This window comes from Kogia breviceps, chromosome 7 (assembly GCF_026419965.1).
Source record: "Kogia breviceps isolate mKogBre1 chromosome 7, mKogBre1 haplotype 1, whole genome shotgun sequence".
Lineage (NCBI taxonomy): Eukaryota > Metazoa > Chordata > Mammalia > Artiodactyla > Physeteridae > Kogia > Kogia breviceps.
In genome coordinates, this window is record NC_081316.1 from 10,265,467 (window position 1) to 10,289,929 (window position 24,463).

A 24,463-nucleotide genomic window follows, 5' to 3' on the forward strand; every position below is an offset into this window, starting at 1 on the left:
ACACAGATTGCAGCTTTTCAAGTGTGACTCTTAATTACAAAATTAAACATATTTATTATAAAACAAGTTCAACCTAGATGAGTATGAAACACCAGCCCGCCCTCCTACTTCCAGTATCATGCCGCTGAAGTAACCAATGTTAACAGTTTGATCTGTGACCTTCTACACTTCTCGCCATGATTTTGTATATATGCACATATCAATATATCTTATACATTAGTTACATTTTACACCCACATTTTTTTGACTAAGTGTAATCAGTTCTGCAGGTTATACTTGGACTTGATTTTTTTCCATCCAACTAGGATTGTATCAGGGAGTTTCCTCCAGACCAAAGCATAAATATCTAAATCATTCTTTTTATAATTAGCTGCCCAACATTTCTTAGAAAGAATACTTGTTTCTCCTAATGATACAAATTCAGGTTGTTTCCTTTTATCCCCTACAAATGGTGCTTCAATATTTGTGTCTGGTATTTATATTTCTATAGCACAGATCTACAAATGTAAGATAGCTAGGTCAAAGATCATAGGCGTTTTAAAAGAAATCATCAAATTACTTTCTGAAAATATAGCTGTTCACACTTAGCTACAGGAATTAGGTATAGAATTGCTATCCATATCCAAATGGTGACCTTACTGGCAGTGCATGTAATCAGTTTAATGTTCACCAATCTGATAGATGGAAAAAAGGACTGCATTGTTATTTTCATTTAATTTACTTGAGCAATTTAGTTGAGCAAGTTTTATATATATTTATATTTTTGGCCACTTACATTTCCAATTGTATCATTGCCTATTCATTTGTTTATATATATATATATGAAACAGTAGAGAAATATATATATGTAGGAAAAAGTATATAATATATATAAATGTTGGGAAATATATATATCTGTTCTTATTGGGACATTAACTCATTGTGAGTCACTTGTTCTACAATTTTTCTCTTACTTTCCATTGTTCAGCTTTTAGCAAGGTCTGTGAAACCTTTATTAATGAACTCTGTTGATCTTTCCCTTATAACATTTGCTTTTCTGGGCAGGAATAAAATGCCTTCCCACATATAAGAATGCATAAATGATGTAAAAGAATGAAATTAGAACACTTCCGAACACCATACACAAAAATAAACTCAAAATGAATTACAGACCTAAATGTAAGACTGGATATTCTAAAACTCCTAGAGAGAAACATAGGCAGAACACCCTTTGACATAAATTGCCACAATATTTTTTTCAATCTGTCTCCTAGAGTAATGGGAATAAAAGCAAAAATAAACAATTGAGCCCTAATTACACTTAAAAGATTTTGCATGGCAAAGGAAACCATAAACAAAATGAAAGATCACCTACGGAATGGGAGAAAATATTTGCAAATGATGTGACCGACAAGGGATTAATTAATTTCCAAAATATACAACATCTCATACAGCTTAATATATTAAAAAAACCAAAATAACCCAGTCAAAAAATGGGCAGAAGACCTAAATAAACATTTCTCCAAAGAGGACATACACATGGCCAGCAGGCACATGAAAAAAATACTCAACATCACTAATTATTAGAGAAATGCAAGTCAAAACTGCAGTGAGGTATAACCTCACACCAGTCAGAATGGCCATCATTAAAAAGGCTACAAATAATAAATGCTGGAGAGGGTGTGGAGAAAAAGGACTCCCCCCCACACACTGTTGGTGGGAATATAAATTAGTACATCTACTATGAGAACATTACAGAGGTTCCTTAAAAAACTAAAAATAGAGTTACCATAAGATCCTGCAATCCCACTCCTGGGCATATACCCAGAGAACACCACAATTCAAAAAGATACATGCACTTCAGTGTTCATTGCAGCACTGTATACAATCGCCAAGACATGGAAGCAACCTAATTGTCCATCAACAGATGAATGGATAAAGAAGATGTGGTATTTATATATATAATGGAATATTACTCAGCCATAAAAAGAATGAAATATTGCATTTGCAGCAACATGGATGGACCTAGAGATTATCATATGAAGTGAAGTCAGACAGAGAAAGACAAATATCATATGATATCACTTATATGTGGAATCCAAAAAAATAAAAAGATATAAATGAACGTATTTACAAACCAGAAATAGACTCACAGACATAGAAAATAAACTTATGGTTACCAAAGGGGAAAATGGGGTGGGGGGAATAAATTACGAGTTTGGGATTAACATATAAACACAACCAAATGTAAAACAGCTAAACAACAAGGACCTACCGTATAGCACAGGGAACTATATTCAATATCTCATAATAACCTATAATGAAAAAGAATCTGAAAAAGATTACATCTATATGTATATGTATATACAAATATAACTGAGTCACTTTGCTGTACACCTGAAACTAACACAACATTGTAAATCAACTCTACTTCAATTAAAAAAAAGAATGCCTGTAGTCTGTTTCAAATTCCAAAAGCAGTCCCACTAGCAGTCTTATTCCTTTGTGGGATCATTTAATGGATCTCCAGTTCTGTACATGATACACGGTCAGTGATTTGAGGAACGTATTCTTTTCCATTCTGATTAGAAAAGATGATCTGAAACAGTTTACATTCATGTGAGATGAACAAAAATATTAATTTGCAATATTTCAAAGATGAAAACGGTACATCTAGATCAAGCCCATGCAAGACCAGAGAGCGTGAATAAGCTACAATTAAAATGTGTATGAATAAAAGCTCTCCTTTCCTACCTCCAAAGCCATTCGCATTGAAATATCATTGTCAGCAGGTACATATATAACCTTTATAGTTCTCTCGATGCTCATTTACACTTGCATTTACATCTTATTCATTATATAGGTTTTTCCCTTTTTCTTAATGATCAGTGCTACACACTGATCTTCAATGTGATTTTTTTTCCTCAACTAACAGTAGACCATATACAATAGTTCTCTCCAATTCAATCCAGCAATATCTAATTCAGTCTTCATTTGCTGCACAATATTACATGGAAAAAAGTTCACTTTTCTCTCAGTGACGGATATTCAGGTTATTTATTTTATTTTTCTTTGCCACTACACATAACACCAAAATATATGGAATCGTATGCATTGGCATTTATATTTCTGTAGTCTAGATTTCTAATGGAGGGATTTCTAGTTCAAATGTGGATCATACTAATTGATGTAAGTCAGAAAGAGAAAGACAAATACCATGTTATGTCGTTTATATGAATATCTAAAATATGGCACAATGAACCTATTTACAAAACAGAAACAGATTCATAGACAACAGACTTGTGGTTGCCAAGGGGGAGTGGGGGAGGGAGAGGGATGGACTGGGAACTTGGGGTTAGTAGATGCAAACTATTACATTTAGAATGGATAAACAAAAAGGTCCTACTGTATACCACAGGGAACTATATTCAATATCCTGGGATAAACCATAATGGAAAAGAATATAAAAAAAGAATGTATATATGTGTATAACTGAGTCACTTTGCTGTACAGCACAGATTGTAAATCAACTATAATTCAATTTTTTAAAAAAAGAGTTTCTACAGAAATGCTACACACATATACCATGTTCTTGGATTGGAAGAATCAATATTGTCAAAATGACTATACTACCCTAGGCAATCTACAGGTTCAGTGCAATCTCTATCAAATTACCAATGGCATTTTTCACAGAACTAGAACCAAGGAATCTTAAAATTTGTATGGAGACACAAAAGACCCCAAATAGCCAAAACAACCTTCAGAAAGAAAAACAGAACTGGAGGAATCAGGCTCCCTGACTACAGACTATACTACAAAGCTACAGTAAGCAAAACAGTAATCAATAAAACAAAATTCTGCCATTTGTGAAAACATGGATGGATCTAAAGAGTATTATGCTAAGTGAAATAAGACAGACAAAGACAAATGCAGCATGATTTCACTTATATGTGGAATCTAACCAAAACAAACAAACCAAATTGAATGTAGAGAATAAAAAGGTGGTTTCCAGAAGTGAGGAGGGTAAGGTGGACGTGGGTGAAATACGTGAGGGAGATTAAGAGGTACAAACCTCCAGTTTTATAATAAATAGGCCATGGGATGTAATATACAGCATAAGGAGTATGGTCAATAATATTGGAATAACTTTGTATAGGGGCAGATGGTTACTAGACTATCATGGTGATCATTTCATAAAGTATGCAAATGTCAGTCAATATGCAGTACGTCTGAAACTAGCATAATATTGTATATCAACTATATTTCAATAAAAATAAATATTTAATAAATGTCATTTTGTAAACATAATGAATATTTGATTATCATGATCAATTTTTTAGCTAATTTCCAATTGAGAAAACCATATATATATATTATATATATAATGGAATATTTCTCAGTCATAAAAAATAATGAAATCTTGCCATTTGCAACATAATGGATGGATCTAGTAGGTTTTATGCTAAATGAAATAATTCAAACAGAGAAAGACAAATACCATGTGATTTCACTTATATGGGGAATATAAAAAAACAAACAAACAAGCATAACAAAACCAAAACAGACTCATATAGAGAGAGAACAAACTCATGGTTACCAGAGAAGAGGAGGGTGGTCGACTGGGCAAAATAGCTGAAGGGTATTAAGAGGTGCAAACTTCCAGTTATAAAATAAATATATCACTGGGCTATAAAGTACACCATAGGGACTACAGTCCATATAATATTGTAATAACTTTGTGTGGTGACGGATGGCAAGTAGGCTTAGCATGGTGATCATTTAATGTATTTAAACGTCAAATCACTATGTTGTATATCAGAAGCTAATATAATATTGTAGGTCAATTATACTTCAACAACAAAAAATAATCCACTGAAACAGCCTTCAAAACCTGGTCAATGACAAGAAAAGACCAACAGGTGGCAGTATATCCACATACAAAGAGATCAGCTGTATTTCCAGTCTTTTCAAGAAATGTTTCTCCTCTCCCTAGTCAAAACCACAACAGAACATGCGAACTCCACCATCAGTATCCTGACCACACCACAGTTTCTCCTTTGCCTGATTAAGCTTCAGATATCCCTAATTATGAGCTCTGCTACCAACTCAGAACAGAACCTGTCATAAGTTTGCTCCTAAAACCTTTCTTGGTAATTAATTGATTTGCCGACGCAAAAACAACCCTTTAAGAACTTAAAGAGCATCATTGCCTCTAAGATTTAGCCATTAAGTTATTCTTGTATTTCTCAAGTAAAAAAAATATGTGTTTTATAGTAGTTTATGGGGGTAACATTAAAACTCCTCACTTGTACCTCCACAGATCCTCCCCTCCAAAAACTACAATATTGGCAATAGAAGGAAATTGGAGTTGCCCATTCTGAGAGTAAAACTGTAAGTGAGTGGAAAACAATTAAAGACAAAAAAAAATATATCCAAAGTCACTTTTGAAAAATCTGTTACACTGGACAGAAATAAGATTAAATGATTACTTTATCTAAAGAAAGAGTACATTCATTAGGAGAGGAGTTGGCCAGTAATACAACCACACACACACACACACACACAAAACCCTCTAAAAACAGAGGCTACAGGTGAAATTTCCTACCCAAAAGTATTATATGGGGTAAGGAACTCAGGGTTTTCATTCTTATGGCAGCTTAACCAGTTGCCGCTCAATATTCAAATTTTAGCTACAACTCCCTTAACCATTTCCATATCCACCAAGCAAACTCCAAACTAGCATATGTTCCCCCACACACACACGTGCGCACACACACACACACACACACAAATGTAGATATTCTCCAGGGAGCCTGAATGAATGAGGCCATGTGACTTTTGCTGTCTGCAGAAACTGCTTACCTAGTGATAAAATCATAAACGAGTACTCTACTTTCATGTATCATCCTTTCATGAGTTTTGGGAGGCTTTCAGGCATCATCCTCTTGTGATATCCTTTGGTTCAAGTCAGAACCATCAGTCCAATTATCCGTGACACCAAGATTCTGTACTTGACAACCTAACTAGATCCAGGACTAGAACTGTCTGAAGTAAACATTTTTGTAAGATCTTTGGGCAATCACTCAGCTTCCTCTCTTGACACTTCATGTCCGTGGACTTAACTTGCAAACATTAACGAATCTGCTTTGGTGAATATTCAGCTTACTTATACATATACTCTTATTGTCATCCTCTGCAGAGATGGAAATAAATGGTCACCTGGCTACATCACAGACTTAATGATGGCTATTAACTTGCCAATTAGTATCTTTCCCAGCCATTTGGGCAGGACAATTAGATGGTATCAGCTGGTAAAGCTGATTCCCAAGAGAAGCAAATTTGGTATAATACGGTTTTAGGCCAAATAAACTGACAACAAAAAATCTGTTATAATCACACATTTTTTCCAATTCAAAGGTGACTTGTTAACCCTCCATGACACAGCTACTTTCTTTCATCTGTCAAGACAATGAAAGGTGATTATCTCACTGATTTCACACAAAGTACTTGCCTTTCTAGTCAAGTGTATTTGGGAAATTGATTTAGCCATGGGCACATAAAATATTTAGCGGAGGGGCACTCCAGAGATTATAGAATGCAACTTCTTATTTTAAAAATAAGGAAATGAAGGTCTCACAAAAGCAATGTGACTCATGATCATGTAACCGTTTGGTGGCAAAGTTCCAGGCTGACCAGAGGGGACATTGGCGCCATGCTAAATGACCTCAGTAAAATAATATGGAGATTTTACCGGGGGTAAAATTGACCCCAACGTAAACTAGATGAATGTTCACTGATATTTCCAGGTTCCAAGGTGGATTCACAGTCACAATAGTCCGCATGGCATTATTTGAAGCCTCTGTGAAAGTTCCTGGCACCCCTCGCTTAAGAAGATATGCAAACACCCACCCAGTTGACTCACCTACAGTCTGGCGATATCTGATTTGGCATGATTTAAATAGCATTACTTTAGCTTAAGGCTTTATTCACCTGCTACACTGGGAATGCAAATACACCTGGGAGATTCGTTACCAGTCAGTCAACACTCAGTAACTCTTCAAAGTGAAAGAACTCTTTTCTCTCTAAAGAGTGATTTGTTAATTCATCGATTTCTTTGATCATGCATTCAATGAGTGCTTACTTCTATAAGAGACTTGCTAAGTCGGTGGAATTCATGCAGATGAATAAGGAAGGATTGCTGTCTTTACAAATTTCACAGTCTATCAGGAGAAACAGGGACTTAAAAGGATGTGATGTATCATAGAAGTTTTATGAAAACAGGCTCTTGCTGCTGCAGAGGACTGAAAACTAGTTTTATCTAGTGGGGACAGGTTAGGGGAGAATTAAGAAGGTTTCTGGGAACAATCCACCGAAGGTTTCAATGGGAGAATGTTAGGAAAAAGTATGAGGGAATTATATTCTGAGGGGGATGAGGAGAAAGGAGTATAAAAGGAAGAGGAGAGCAGAGAGTCAGATATTTGGGCTACTCAAAGGCTGACCATCAACTGCCCATCTGACCTCATCCACTTAGACCTAAGATTTGCTTAAGACATGAGCTGAAAGAGACTACTTACTGTATCATATTCCAGGGTGAATACAAAACTAACATAAAGCTTCAATTACACAGGGTTGAATAATTGAAATGATTCATGAGACTCCAATATAGGAGGAAAAAGAAAGCACAGTGAGGTCCAAGGCTTCCAGACACAGCTCCCAAGGTCCTCAAGGGCATAGAATGCTCTTTGTATTTGAATCATGAACTACCAAGATGCATACAAGATAACCTGGACTCAGGAAAGCCGTAGTCTTGTCCAAGGAGTAGGCTGGCTGGGCAAAATTAGGCTGCATGACCAAGAGCAATAGAAGAAACCAAGAGAACATAACAGAAACTGGGTGCAAACCATCTATCTGTTTTTTTTTTTAATTTTTATGAACAACATTAATAAACTAGCACGGACTGCCCACCATGTCTCTCTCAAACCCTGGCACAGGAACATTTATCACTAGCTTGTGGATTTCACTCTGGATTAGCCAGCATCAGCACCTTGGCTCCAGGTATCCCTGAAAAAAGCATACAGTTGCAACAGGTCAGCTGAGATGAATTCTGTACTTACATATATAACCTGCACTGCCTCAAACCAGGAGAGGACAATTAAACATGAAGTGTTAAAATAATGACGGGAAACATCTTTTGGCTCCATCCCCATGACTCATCCCTACCTTCTCCCTATTCAAACATTTCCCTTTCAGTCCTTGTTGGGGCTCAGAAGATCCCTGAAGTCTTGGCCACTGGATACAACCTGAGCCTGGTACCTGCTTTTCCTTCTGGGGCCAGATCTTCTCTCCAGCCTCGATAATGACATTGTTATCAGACACAAAAGGGAGAATCGATGCTTTCTTCCTGCCAATCAAGTTGCGGCCGGATACTCTTGGGGTTATAGCCGCATGTAAGCTTTGGAGCCCCTGGTAGAAATTGTTATCTGCTCAGATTAAAGGAATTCACATGGTGAACTTGCCAGCGGTTGAAATGGAAAGGATTTTGAGTCAAGGGTAGAACATAAAGCAGACAGTGCAAACATACACATGTCCAGAAACGTTTCTGTCTGTGGTTTGTTTGCAAGGCCCTCTCCTAAGGGCTGTTGATGGATTCGAATCCATTCAAACTGCTGCTTCTCTGAAAGGCTGACTCTCTGTCCTAGAAACAGTGTTTATCAGGGTGGACAGTAACTAGGATTCAAATGACAGGTTAGCAGTTCAGGTCCTGACTTGAAAAATCACTGCAGTACACCCTTCTCCAACCACAACAGAGTAACGCTTAGAAGCTCATAGGCAAGTGACCTGACTTTCTGATTGTGCAATATACAGTCAGGATTTATTAAATAATAATGTTGAGAATTATCCCTCTACCAAGAGCCAGTTGTTTTTTTCCCCAGTTTTATTGAGAAATAATTGGCATAAATCACTGTATAACTTCAAGTTGTACAGCCTGATGATCTGATTTACATATACTGCGAAATGGTGACCACAATAGTTTCAACTAACAGCCATCATCTCACATAGATACAGTAGCATTAAAAGAAAGAAGACAAGGAAGAAGAAAGAAAAATTTCTTCTTGTGATGAGAACTTTTAGGATTCACTCTCTTAGCAATTTTCCTGTATATCATAGAGCAGTGCTGATTATAGTTACCATATTGTCAAGACCCAGCTGTTAATTGAATCTAGACATGACTTGGGAACACAGGGAAGCAAATCTCATGCATAATAGGATGGAGAAGAGAGGAATGGAACTTAAGGAGGGCCCCAGCAAGGGGAGATGAGTAAACACCACCACAGCCCCACAGCCAGCTGGGGTGCAGGCTGGAGGCTGCATGTCCCTGCCTCCCTCCCTGTGAAACACAGGGAGCCATAAGGGGGGTGTAGAGAAGCAAGCTATGTATTGGACATCATTCCACAGGAATATACAAAGATTGATCAGGATGAGAGTCTGACAGAGAAAAACAGTCGTTGTATGTAGGTTTACAACCTTCTCTCCTCAGCTCCCCAGCCCAGGCAAAGCATTTAGCCATAGTCTATTTGCAAATGTAAAAGAAAAGTCAGAAGTGGTGTAAGTAGATCCTCGGCGGAAAAAAAAAACAGTGGAGGATGAACTATCCTTTCCAGGGAACTGGGGCCAGAGATAAAACATCCTGTAAGGAGCTCATCAGGAAGAAGGCAGGAATCAGACAGGGGAAGTATGGAAGGAGAAAGAGGTCAGAGATGGGATGGCTGAAATGTAAAGCAAAATCCTTCTAAAGTAGAAAACTGAGCGGCTCCTGGAAGTTGTAAGTGCTAGAAAATGAGAGAGAGGACAGAGGGAGAATATTCACTTTGAATTTGAATTTGGTAGGCCATTGGTAAATGTGAAAACCACACTCCCTTCCTCTGAAGATCTGAAATTTTTTTTATAAAAGGCATGGACTTATATATACTAGCAAACGTAAAATAGATAGCTAGTGGGAAGCAGCCGCATAGCACAGGGAGACCACCTCTGTGCTTTGTGACCACCTAGAGGGGTGAGATAGCGAGGGTGGGAGGGAGGGAGACACAGAGGGAAAAGATATGGGAACATATGTATATGTATAGCTGATTCACTTTGTTATAAAGCAGAAACTAACATACCATTGTAAAGCAATTATACTCCAATAAAGTTGTTAAAAAAAAAAAAACAGAAAAAGCAAGCTGGGGCTTCCCTGGTGGCGCAGTGGTTGAGAGTCTGCCTGCCAATACAGGGTTCACGGGTTCGAGCCCTGGTCTGGGAAGATCCCACATGCCGCGGAGCAAGTAGGCCCGTGAGCCACAACTACTGAGCCTGCGCATCTGGAGCTTGTGCTCCGCAACAAGAGAGACCGCGACAGTGGGGGCCCACACACCGCGATGAAGAATGGCCCCCGCTCTTCGCAACTAGAGAAAGCCCTCGTGCAGAAACGAGACCCAACACAGCCAAAAATAAATAAATAAATAAAATTTAAAAAAAGAAAAAGCAAGCTGTTCACAAAAGATGTACGAATGCCTATTAACACATGAAAAAGGTGTTAAAACAAAATTGCATTAAAATTAAAAGGCATCACTGACCTATCAAAATGGCAAATGGCAGCAGGAGACTCATGAAGGAGCAGCACCCCTCTGGATCTCAATCCCAGCCCTAAGAGGTTCATTACTGCAATTAAAATTTTCTGCTGTGTGAATTTGTGGTTCATTGGCAGCTTCTACCCTCCCAGTTAGAAATATCCTGACAGGGATGCTCCTGGTACAAGTATAAACCCTAAACGATGAACATGAAATTCATCTTTGTATCAGTACGGGAATGATGGAAGTTTATAGAAGTAAAAGACCTGTTGCCGTTTGAGGGTTTGTGAGGATGAACCCATTGTATTTTGAGGTTTATGGCCTTCAGACCCATACTCCCCACAGGTATCAAGGTCCTCAGGCAATCTTGCCAGACTTACTCTATGCGGCCACCTTTATTGTCTTATATCGTGAATTTTTATCACACTGTCTGTGTAAGGTTTCTCCTGAGAGAGCCTAGCCATCTGCGCATAATTTATGAAGCTTTGTTGTTTTATGTTCATCTTGAATAATGTAACTCACATAAAGAGATAAACCTCTTTTGGGGGGAGAGATAGATGTGATTTTGTTTTTAAAGGTCCCTATAAAGAAAGCCAACTTCTAGTATTGGAGATGGAAGTGAAGAATCTGCGAAAGTAAGAGTTCTCAGCCTGAAAGCAAAAGTTTGCTTGAATGCGAAAGTAGAATATCAAATTTAGGAATAGGTCACATCTCTACCGTGAATGAGTCCAAGTACTCTCTAGACAGAAATAGAGGAATTTAACAGAACTATTTCAGTAAGTGAAATAACTTCACCAGGGAAAAAGTTACTCATCAAGTGAGAGAGACAACCGTAGTGAAAGCTGAAAAGGTGGTCGACTTGTCATGAGAAGATAAACACAGGAAACAAATGCCTCTTGGTAAGAATGTAGTTCAGGACAAAGTCAACACCGTGCAAATACACATTCTTAAATTATAAATGGTAAAGGTACTAGTGAACCTGCCGAAACAGAGTTTCCCCTTGAGTAAGGGTTGGTGGAAGAATCTTAAGAATTGTTTTTCCTTACTTAATGCAAACTTAATCCAAGAAAGAACATTGTTTGTATTTTTTTCTAAATTGAAAAGCTGAAAAGGCTAATCCTTGAAAAGGTGTGTAGCAGAATAAACACTCAACACAGACAGAATAGACCTGTATTCGACGAAAATGCTTTGGCACACAAAGATACCCAAGGAAAAATGAGCTTCTGGGGTTAGCAGGTTAGGGTTGACTAACTCCTCTTTTGGGGAGCTATGCTGCAGGCTTTATTTATTCATTTTTTTCAGGCTTTATTATTAAGCTGGATTTGTCCCACCATCAAGAAAACCCCTGGCACTGAGGGCTAACAATAAGAACTTACTGCAGGCATGTTGGCTGTACCAAAAAAAAAAAAAAAAAAAAAAAGGAAAGAAAGAAAAAGAAGCCTGAATAATGCCATGTAGAATGCATTTTAGTAGTATTTATCTTAGTAACTTTACAGATCACTTTAGTCATATATTTATACAATTATTAATTTCCAAGGGAACCAAAGCCCAGTTGGAAAATGGAGAACAGAAAGTTCTCAGAAAATGAAATATAAATGCAGCCCTAAACATATGAAACGTTCTCATACCTCTCATAAAATGAAAAATGCAAATTAAGACTATATTGAAATAATATTTCTCACCTATTCAACTGGCAAAAATTCAAAAGTTTAACACTATACCAGCTTCTGGGGAAGCTGTGGCGAAGCAGACATTTGCGTACATTGCTGGTGAGTATGCAGAATGTTTCAGTAGCTAAGGAGGGAAATTTTGTAATATCTATCAAAATTGTAAATGCATTTACTCTTTGACTCTGGTATTCCACTTCTGGGACTTTATCTGATAGATATTCCTGCAAGTGTATAAAATTACTTTTGTCGGTTATTTGCTGAAGTACTGTTTGTAGTAGAAAATATTAGAAACTACCCAAGTGTCCATCAGTGTGAGAATAATGGAATATATTGCAATAAAAAATGAATGAAGAAGCTCTCTATGTAGTGATCTGGAAAGATGCCCAGTATATATCAATGAAAGCAAAGTGAAGAACAAATGGCAAATTATGCTACCTTTATATAAGAAAGAGATGGGTGGGGGACTAGCAAATATATTCGTAGTTATGTTTATATTAAAGAGACTCTGGATAGAGACTCAAGAAAGTAAGAAAGTTGTTACAAATACAAGGCACTGGCAGGTGAGAAGGAGTAGATAGGACTAGAGGTAGGAATGAGGTTTGAAATAAGGTATACGTATTGATTTATGACCTATATGAAACTATACTCTATAAAATAAATAAAACAAAGTCTAAGAGTCACTTAATTGTTTCAATAAGTGTTTATTGCAGTTTATAAGGGAAAATGTGAGGGACATAATGCAAAAACTCTTTTTCAGAGGTCTTTGATCTTTAAGTGGTGATAGTTCTTAGATGGATTTTAAGGTGCCTTTGAAATGTTGAAACTGAATACAAAATATTAGATCTCTTTGCATATGAGCATATTTCTAAGGGAATTGTTTATAGCTTGCATTATATTTTTCAAAGGACCCCATGATCCAAAACAGTGTGATAAGTCATGAATTTGAGGATTCATAAAAATCTACAGATTTATTCTTCCTGACTATTAAGATACTATAAGACTTGGTGGTTATCAATATGAGTTCTGGATTCAAGAGAGCTGGGATCTCCACCAAACTTCACCACTTAAGTAGTTGTGTATCCCTGGGCAATTTATTCAAACCTTCTAACCTCACTTTTCTTTATCTTTAATAGAAAGAAAACAGTAATATCTACTCCAGATGACATTGTGAGGGTTAAATTAAATAATGCATGTGAAGTGCTTAGCAAAATGCCAGACACATAATAAGAGCTCAAGAATATTGCTATTAAAAAAATTGAACTAAGTATTAGCACTGCGATTACTTAGCAAGCTTTGGAAGGGCTCAAAACATGCATTGAGTTTTGGACACGTTGAATTTGAGATGCCTGCAGGATACCTAAGTGGAGATATCCAGTAGAAAGTTGGATTTAAAGGTCTGGAATGCTGGGGAAGGATTCTGCTGTGTTAAGAAGTTTTGTTTCTGTCTACACTCACTCCCTTGATAAGCTCATCTAATTTCATTATCATATGTGGATGACTCCTAACTTTATATGTCAAGCAGACCTCTTCCCAAACACAGACTCCAAACATCTACTCAGCAAATATTCTTGGATATTTTATAGGCATCTCAAAAGTAGTATGTCCCCAAACAAACTCTTGATCATCCCCTCTTAACCTGATCCATCTACCTACCTCCACAGAGTAACAGTAGTTTCATTTTTCTAGTTACTCAAGCCAAAAATGTTGAAGTCGTCCTGATTTTCTTCCTTCTCTTTCACCCCACATCCAATCCATTCATCAATACTATTGGTTCTACTACAAAATACTCCATTCATATCCAATTATTTCTCACTCCTTTCCTTGCTATCACTCTGGTTCAAGATACTAATAACTCTCTCACCAGGATTATTATGACAGCCTCCTAACTGGTTTTCCTGCTTCCACCTTCCTACCTAGAGTAGTAGAGTAGGATCTCAGCACTGTGACCAAGTGATCCTGTAAGCAAAGGAATCAGAACAAGTCACCCTTCTGCTCAAGACCTCAGTGACTTCCTTATCACCTGAAATACAACCAAAAGCCCTTTCCATCATCCTGGCCCTAACCCTTTATCCCTCTAACCTAATTTTCCTTTTTTATTCTCTTGACTCATTACTTCTGAGCCCCACTGACCTCCTTCCGGCTCCTTCAACATATCCCTGAAACAGCCCTAACTTCTACCTGGAATTCTCTCCCAGATATCCATGTGGCTCACTTCTTCACCTCTTTCAAGTTTTTGCTCAAATGTCATCTCTTCAGTGAGATGTTTTCTGACCAAACCAACTTAGATTGCAAGCCCTCCCATCCTCCTTTACCGCTTTATTTTTTCTGCAACATTTGTCACCAGTTAACATACTATACATTTCATTTCATTAATTTACTTATTGTCTGACACCCATTCTGAACATAAGCCTCACGGAGTTGGATATGTTCGTCTGTATTTTTTCTTCTCCTAACACCCCCAACTCCCATTCCATTGATTTTTTTTCCCCAGGGTCTAGAATGGTGTCAGTACATCATAGATATTCAATAAATATTCATTTTTATTTTAATTACTCTAATTTCTCATAGTACACTCACTCTAGCTCTGAATTTGCAAAACATTTCCCTGGGGTAGGTCAAGAGACTTTGAGATTCACAACTCTGAGTCAAAACTAGACTTTCCTTCCCAGCCAATATGCAGCCACTATCCTGAGACAAAGGCCTTCACTGCTTGCCTAACTCAGAGAGACCAGCTCACCTATATAGGGCACATTCTGAGAAGCTGAGTAGTGCAGAGAGGTTTATATTCCTTTTTGCAGAAGGCTGAGTCCACTGACACTGCAGCCTCCTTAAGATGACCTCTTAGGGTGCTAATCAAATCCTCTTTCAAGAAGAACTGGCTACTCCCTCTAAATCCCTTGACTAACCAGAAGAACTTTCATCATTTCTCCTCCCCTTCAACTCTGCACACTCAATGCAAGCTAGTTTGGAAAGAGATATGATAAGGTGGAATGGGTTGTTGAGTAGAGGGTTCTCTCTTAGGCCTGACAGTAGAAACAGTCTGAAGTCTATCTTGCTTTGAACACTTAGGGATACAGACTCTATCCATGAACTAAATTGATAGGCACCCAGCCCCTTCCCAGACCTCTGCACTTCTTTCCGTAACCCAAGCCATCATCACCAACATGACCGGGGGAGGCCCTGGAAACAGAGAAGACCACAGTGCCCTGCCTGTGCTGAAGGAGAAGAAGCCAGGAGATTGTTAACTGAGGAAGCCAGCAGGGTAAGAAATGGCTAGGTTGACAGGGAAGTTACCACAGAGACCAGGGAAGCCAGAAGACAATACAGCTTCCCAGACATGAATCTGAGAGACTCCTCCCATTTCATTCTCCATAAAGTCACATTTAAAGACCCTTCCCCATACCTCTGGAGGCCAACCCGGAGAGGAGCTTGAAGAAGAGGCACCTGAAAGACAGGACTCTTAGAGGTGATCAGTTCAATTGCACTTAACAGATTGAACTCAATGTAGTGGCTCCTGCTACTTACGGACCCATAAGATGAAATCAATTATAGAAAAAAAATTGAAATACAGATTATTTGCACATAGGAGTGCAATATAAATGGAATTTTCCCTGCTACATTTGTAATGGCAATCCCACACCACAAATCCACTCCTGGATTTTTCAAGGAGGCCCTGATGGATGTTCTGTCTGGGTTTTCTTGCCAAGATACCCTCTCCAATCTGGAGGCATGGCACATTACCCCAGCCAACATTCATTCATTCACTTATATATCTTTCAAACATTACCAAACAAATGAGGGCAGCTGAGGCATAGCAAGAAGAGTCAACTGAAAGCTTCCCTGGTGGTGCAAAGGTTAAGAATCCACCTGCCAATGCAGGGCACATGGGTTCGAGCCCTGGTCCAGGAAGATCCCACATGCTGCAGAGCAAGTAAGCCTGTGCACCACATCTACTGAGCCTGCGCTCTAGAGCCTGTGAGCCACAACTACTAAGCCCAAGTGCCACAACTACTGAAGCCTGTGCACCTAGAGCCCATGCTCCACAACAAAAGAAATCACCTCAATGAGAAGCCCGCACACCACAATGAAGAGTAGCCCCCACTCACCACAACTAGAGAAGCATGAGCACAGCAATGAAGACCCAACACAACCAAAAATAAATAAATTAAATAATTTTTTTTTAAAAAGAGTCAATTGAGACATAGAAGAGCTGGTGCCAGCCCTCAGAGACACTAACAGATACCTGCTCTGTGACTTGGTGCAATTTCTTAACTTATCTGAGTCTGTTTCCTTAGCTATAAAATAAGAATCATATACCCAGCTTTGACCTACTGGAATTTGCATTAAATGAAATAGTAAATATAAAACATATTGGTGCATTTCAAAGATATTGGTGCATTTCAAAAGATATTGGTGCTTTGTAAACTTTAGGCATTGTTACTATGGATATTAAGAAATACCATCGGTTGATTACCCACTATATGGTACTGGAGGGTGCACATTTGAACAAGACACATTCTTTGCCTCGAGCTTTTTACAGTCTAATGCAGTAATGCTCCAGGTTCACCTGGTTTACCCTCTGGATCCTGCTCTGGCTTGTCAGAAATCACTTTACTTCATGCTAGGAAAGAAGGTTCAAACTGAGGAAAATCACAAGGTTTGATTCCAGTGTCTTACCTTGAAATGAATCACTTGATCATCTCCAATTGCCTAACCCATGAAAGCAGCACCTGCACAAAACCCTATTGCCTCATACACCAGGTAGATGAGAAATATAACACAGGCACACACACACAGGGGAACAGAAATGAATCTCATAGAAAGCATATGCCTCTCCAAACTCACATCTTGGACATATCTGTCAAATTCTTAAGTGCAAAGCAGAATCTTTAAAGATTCCCTTCCATAATGTCTGTAATATTGTATATAAATTTCCCAGCTTTTTTCACCTCATTAATTCCATCTACATGGTGTAGTAGGAAATTGAAGTAATCAACCAAATAACAAACACCTGAAAATTTGCTGTTGCAGGGCCTGGAATTAGTCAGATAAGCTGGTGACATTAGGCAAAGTGGTTGGAAAATAACTCATCTCACCATCTCATTTAGCTAAAACTATACATACACACACACATACATATGTATATATAATGTTATACTTACATAATATGACATTATAATATACAGTTTAAGTTAAGCCTCCCACTGGCCCCGTTGTGCTTGGATGGGGAGAAAGGGAGTCCAGAGGAAAAATACATGAGTTAGAGAAAACTTAACTTACACCATTGCACACATATTGTGTTTAGGGTCTAAGTCTCTTATGACACTCTAAATATTTCTCTATAAAAGCAGAAAACCAGTGTTTAAAAAAACAACAACAACTATTTTCATGAAAAAAAGAAAAAAAATATATATTTTTTCTCTTCTGTTTCCCCAAGGTGAAATCAAGTTCAAAGATATTACTTTTCTTCAGGAGGGTAAAAAAAAAGAAAACTTCTCTCCAGAGACTTTGCAGAGGGAGAAAATAATTATGCTCCTTCTCTGATAAGATATGCAAACGAATTATGAGCAATTATCTGACACCAAGGTACAAGCAGCTGCAGGGCTGCTTTCACTCTGAGCCTGTATCTTAGAGAGGGCATGGTTCTTTGGTTTCTGTCTGTTGTGGAACAAAATCAGAGTGAGATCATAATAAGGCTGGAAAAACACCAAAAGTCTAATTAAATGTGAAAGGTCAATCTAGGGAGCAGGAAAGTGGCCTTTCTTTTAGAAAGGCTTTTAATTTTATTTAATTCTTAACTCCAAATGCTTCTATGAGGTAAGTCTTGCTGTTAAAGTTAAAAAAATAGATGCTTGCAAACTAGTATTTGGATAATTGAAGCGGGGAGACAATGCCCAACATAGCCTGATCCCTGCTATGTAGGCAATGATAAAAGCAGCTAAAAATCAACTGAGTTTCCTCTACACATGTTTCATTGGGTACATCCATTTCATTCAAAAGATATGTCTTAGACATGAGGCATGTTTCTGGGTTCTTGGGATTCTGTGATAGAATCAGACAATGCCTTCTTCCCCTGGTGTTTATAATGAAGGAGACACAAAATGTCAATCAAGTAAGTAGGAAAAAAAAATAAACTTAGAGTTTAGCTAATGATAAGAAGTTATAAGGGACACAGTGGAGTGTCACTCTGGGACCTTATTTCAGAAGTCTGAGAGTTCTTCCATTGCATTACTGTAAGGCAGTGAAGAACTTTACAATGCTAATCTGAGATTAGCTGAAGATGGCAGAGTAGAAGGTCATAAGCTCACCCCTTCTTACGAGAACACCAAAATCACAACCAACTGCTGAACAACTATAGACAAAAAACATTGGAACCTACCAAAAAAGATGCCCTACATCCAAAGACAAAGAAGAAGCCACAACAAGATGGTAGGAGGGGCACAATCATGATAAAATAAAATCCCATACCCACTGGGTGGGCAACCCACAAACTGGAAAGTAATTCCACAGCACTGGGGGAAACAGAAACTCTACTCTTGGGGGGTTCACAGAAGGTCTCATGTGCACCAGGACCCAATGGAAAAAAGCAGTGACCCCATAAGGGACTGGGCAAGACATGCCTGCTAGGATTGGAGGGTCTCCTTCAGAGGCTAGGAGTGGCTGTAGCTCAATGTGGAGACAAAGACAGTGGCAGCAGCAGTTCTGGAAGTACTCATTGACATGAGCCCTCCTGGAGGCCACCATTAGCCCACCAAACAGTCTGTAGGCACCAGTGCTGGAATGCCTCAGGCCAAACAACAAATAGGGTAGGAACACAGCCCCACCCATCAGCAGACAAGTGGCTTAAAGTCTTCCTGAGCATGGTCTTGTCCACCAGAGGGACAAGACCCAGCTCCAGCCACTAGCAGGCAGGAACCAGTCCCTTCCACCAGGAAGCATGCACAATCCTCTTAGACAGTATCATTCACTGCAGGGCAGACAGCAGAAGCAAGAAGAACTAGAATCCTGCAGAACAGAAACCACAATCACAGAAAATTAGACAAAATGAGATGGCAGAAGAATATGTTCCAGATGAAGGAATAAGATAAAACCCCAGAAGAAAAACTAAGTGAGGTGGAGATAGGCAACCTACCAGAAAAAGAATTCAGAATAATGACACTGAAGATGATTGAGGATCTCAGAAAAAGAATGGAGGCAAGGATTGAGAGGATGCAAGAAGTGTTTCACAAAGACCTAGAAGAACTAAAGAACAAACAAACAGAGATGAATAATACAATAATTGAAATGAAAAATACACTAGAAGGAATCAACAGGAAGAATAACTGAGGCAGAACGGATAAATGACCTGGAAGACAGAATGGTGGAAATCACTGTGATGCAACAGAATAAAGAAAAAAGAATGAAAAGAAATGAAGGCAGTCTAAGAGACCTCTGGGACAACATTAAACACACCAATATTTGCATTATAGGGGTCTCAGAGGAGAATAGAGAAAGGACCTGAAAAAATATTTGAAGAGATAATAGCTGAAAACTTTCCTAACATGGGAAAGGAAATAGTCACCCAAGTCCAGGAAGCACAGAGAATACCAGGCAGGATAAACCCAAGGAGGAAAATGCTGAGACATAAAGTAATCAAACTGACAAAAATTAAAGACAAAGAAACAATATTAAAAGCAATGAGGGAAAAGCAACAAATAACATACAAGAGAACTCCCATAAGGTTACCAGCTGACTTCTCAGCAGAAACTCTGCAGGCTGAAGGGAGTTGCATGATATACTTAAAGTGATGAAAAGGAAGAACCGACAACCCAGAGTACTCTACGCAGCAAGGCTCTCATTCAGATTCAACAGAGAAATCAAAAGCTTTACACACCAGCAAAAGCTAAGAGAATTCAGCACCACCAAACCAGCTTTGCAACAAATGCTGAAAGAACTTCTCTAAGTGGAAAAGAAAAGGTCACAACTAGAAACAAGAAAATTATGAATGGAAAAGCTCATCAGTAAAGGCAAACATACAGTAAACGTAGGAAATCATCTGCACACAACTATGATATCAGAACCAGCAATTGTGAGAAGAGGAGAGCACAAATGCAGGATATTGGAAATGCATTTGAAATGAAAAGACCAGCAACTTAAAAACAATCTTGTTTATATATAGACTGCTATATCAAAACCTCATGGTAACTGCAAACCAAAAATCTACAACAGATACATACACAAAAAAGAAAAAGGAATCCAAACACAACACTAAAGTTAGTCATCAAATCACAAGAGAACAAAAGAGGAAGAGGAGAAAAAAGACCTACAAAAACAAATCCAAAACAATTAACAAAATGGTAATAAGAACATACATATCAATAATTACTTTAAACATAAACGATTAAGTGCTCCAACCAAAAGATACAGAATGGTTGAATGGATACAAAAACAAGACCCGTATATATGCTACCTACAGGAGAACCACTTCAGATCTAGGGACACATGCAGACTGAAAGTGAGGGGATGGAAAAAGTTATCCCATGCAAATGGAAATCAAAAGAAAGCTGGAGTAGCAATACTCATATCACAAAAAATAGACTTTAAAATAAAGACTGTTACAAGAGCCAAAGAAGGACACTACATAATGATCAAGGGATCAATGCAAGATGAAGATATAACAATTGTAAATATATATGCACCCAACATAGGAACACTCCAATATATAAGGCAAATACTAACAGCCATAAAAGGAGAAATCAACAGTAACACAATAACAGTGGGGGACTTCAATACCCCACTCTCATCAATGGACAGATTATCCAGACAGAAAATCAATAAGGAAACACAGGCCTTAAATGACATATTAGACCAGATAGACATAATTGGTGTTTATAGAATATTCCATCCTAAAGCAGCAGAATGCACGTTCTTCTCATGTGCACGTGGAACATTCTCCAGGACTGACCATATGCTGGGCCACAAAGCAAACCTCAGTAAATTTAAGAAAACTGAAATCATATCAAGCATCTTTTCTGTGAGATTAGAAATCAACTACAAGAAAAAGACTGTAAAAAACACAAACACATGGAGGCTAAACAATATGCTACTAAACAACCAATGGATCACTGAAGAAATCAAAGAGGAAATAAAAACACTACCTAGAGACAAATGAAAATGAAAACACAATGACACAAAACCTATGGGATGCAGCAAAAGCAGTTCTAAGAGGGAAGTTTATAGCAATACAATATCTTACCTCAGGAAACAAGAAAAATCTCAAATAAACAACATAACATTACACCTAAAGCAACTAGAGAAAGAAAAACTAACAAAACCCGAAGTTAGCAGAAGGGAAGAAATCATAAAAATCAGAGCAGAAATAAATAGAAATGAAGAAAACAATAGAAAATATCAATGAGACTAACAGTTGGTTCTTTGAGAAGATAAAAAAAATTGATAAACATTTAGCCAGACTCATCAAGAAAAAAAGGGAGAGGGCTCAAACAATACAATTAGAAATGAAAAAGGAGAAGTTACAACGGGCACCACAGAAATCATAAGAGACGATTACAAGCAACTATATGCCAATAAAATGGACAACCTGGAAGAACTGGACATATTCTTAGAAAGGTACAATCTCCCAAGACTGAACCAGGAAGAAATAGAAAATATGAACAGACAAATCACAAGTACTGATATTGAAACTGTGATTATAAAACTCCCAATACATGCCACATCTGTATCCATTCATCTGTCTCTCAATGGGCATGTAGGTTGCTTCCATATCTTGGCTATTAAAAATAATGCTGCAATGAGCATTGGGGTGCATGTATCTTCTTTGAATTAGCATTTTTGTTTTCTTTGGATATATACCCAGGAGTAGAATTGCTGATTTGTGTGATAGTTCTATTTCTACTTTTTTGAGGAACCTCCATACTGTTTTCCACAGAGGTCAGAAACTGAAGAAAGATTCCTTTATAAAATATCCAATGGCTCTGCCCAAGCTGAGGGGGGAAATGGAGGGTCATTAGGATGCTGCTTGACAATAAACTGACATCTAATAACATTAGTCATAGTTCAATGACACTGTGTCAAAACAGAAAGAGCTTCAGCTATGAAGCCAGCTACAACAAAGTCCAAATCCTCACCCAGTCACTTTCCAGTTGTGTGACTTTGAGCAGGTTGGTATCTATTTTCTGAATCTCACCTGTGAAATGGGGCCAAGGGTCAAATGTTAAGACTGATTAAGAAATTGCAATTAACGTTATGGAACAGAGTAGTTATGCAATAAAAGGTAAAAACCACAACTACAAGAATCAGAAAATCAACGGCAGTGCTGAATGCACGGGCATGAAACCGCCACTTGTAACAGCAAACGCTTCTTAGAAAACCAAGGTTTGCATCTTTATTTTGTCACCTGAAGAGTTTCTTAGGCCTTCAGAAATCACCTTTTGCCCTTCATGAGAATTTATTTAGCAGGCTTTGCAATTATCATCAGATTTAAAGACTCTACGCAAATGACACAAGAAGGTAAACAGCACATCCAAAAAACCATGAGGGCACCTATAATTAAAGACCTAAGGACACTTCTAATAAAGGTGAGAAGGAATGAAAGAACAATCATGGGTAACACTGAAATGAGACACAAGGCTTGGCACGGCTCAGATGAGGTGGGAGCTGGGGGTTATGTTAAGTGGGTCTTGCACCCATCCCCTCTGCCCCTCCATTACAGAGAATATATGACAGAGTAGAGTCTGAACATCTCTGTGTCTTAGTTATCCACTGGACCATGCATTCACTCTGTAAGCAAATGCTGCACGCTAGTTAGTGCCCAGTTTGAAAAATGCAGAAGTGAAAAAGACATGAGCCCTGCCTTTAAACAACCGATGATCTAGTGGAGGAAAGAGACAACGGTGGCGCCAAGAACACAGAAAAAGATGTGACAATAGCAGTAATCTCACCGTGCTGAAGGGACAGTGAAAACACAGAGGAGTTTCAGCTCTATCAAGGTTGAGCATGAAAAAATAAAAGTGCTGCTTAAACGGAGTTTTGAAGAAGGAATAGGAGGCGCCTGGAAAGGTAGGATGGTGTGCACAAGCAAAGGCACAGTGACCTCTTTGTGACTGCATACATAGTCTAGCGCAGAAAATGCAAAAGGGTAGCAGATGGTAAACAACTGTGAGCAGAGATCACTCACTCTCCCTTTCTTGTGTATCATCTAAGAATGCCTAGTAGGATGCTTGGCACACATGTTCTCAGGAGATGAGTGTTTATTATGAAACCTCATGTTAGTTGAAGACTTAATCCCATATGTAATACAAAGCAGAGTCAGAACACTGAAGAACTAACTTATCAGAACAAGGAAAACAGACATGGCTTCTTTTTATCTAGGAGCTGGAAGGAATCTCAGATATTATCTAATGCAGCATTTTTTTCTTTCTTTCTTTTTTTTTTTTTTTTTTTTTTTTCGGTACGCGGGCCTCTCACTGCTGTGGCCTCTCCCATTACAGAGCACAGGCTCTGGACACGCAGGCTCAGCGGCCATGGCTCACAGGCCTAGCCACTCCGCGGCATGTGGGATCCTCCCGGACCGGGGCATGAACCCGTGTCCCCTGCATCGGCAGGCGGACTCTCAACCACTGCGCCACCAGGGAAGCCCCTATGCAGCATTTCTTGGCATCCTCAACTACTCTATGAAAAATTTTGTTTTCATTCAAATATTTTTAAATATTACATATATATGTTAGGATGACCAACTTATGATCAAGTTCTGTCATGCAATTTTGGTACTCAAGTTTTCTGTTTGTGGTTTTGAACATCTTGACTCCCAAAGATCAGCCAAAATAATAGCTTTTGACTTCTAATTCAGTATTCTTTAGGACACCCAAGTCCTTGTTTTTGAGAACTTTAATGCAATCACTCAGTGTGAGATGAGGCTGTGGAGACCCTGAAAACAGAGATGGTTTTGTGATGCATTCAGCTCATCAGTAATGAGGATTAGAACCCCAGATGTCTGGATTAATATTTGCTTTATCACAGTTTAGCCATCACCCATTTGAATAGGCAGTCACCAGTCCCATGATTTTCAGGATCTCTAAATACAGACCCAAGTTCATAATTCACAATGGTGCAATTTACCTTTACAGTCAGAGTTTCAGCTTCCAGTTTATCTTGGATTAAGTCTGTGCCCTATCTCTCTGAAAAGCGAGCAAAAAGGGTCAGGATAAA

At 38.4% G+C, this 24,463-nt stretch overlaps 1 protein-coding gene across 1 annotated transcript in view; it reads left to right on the forward strand.

Moving 5' to 3' along the window:
- The window catches only part of LOC131759689 (olfactory receptor 8K5-like), a 53,094-nt gene that overhangs the window by 13,003 nt on the left and 15,628 nt on the right, over positions 1 to 24,463 (forward strand).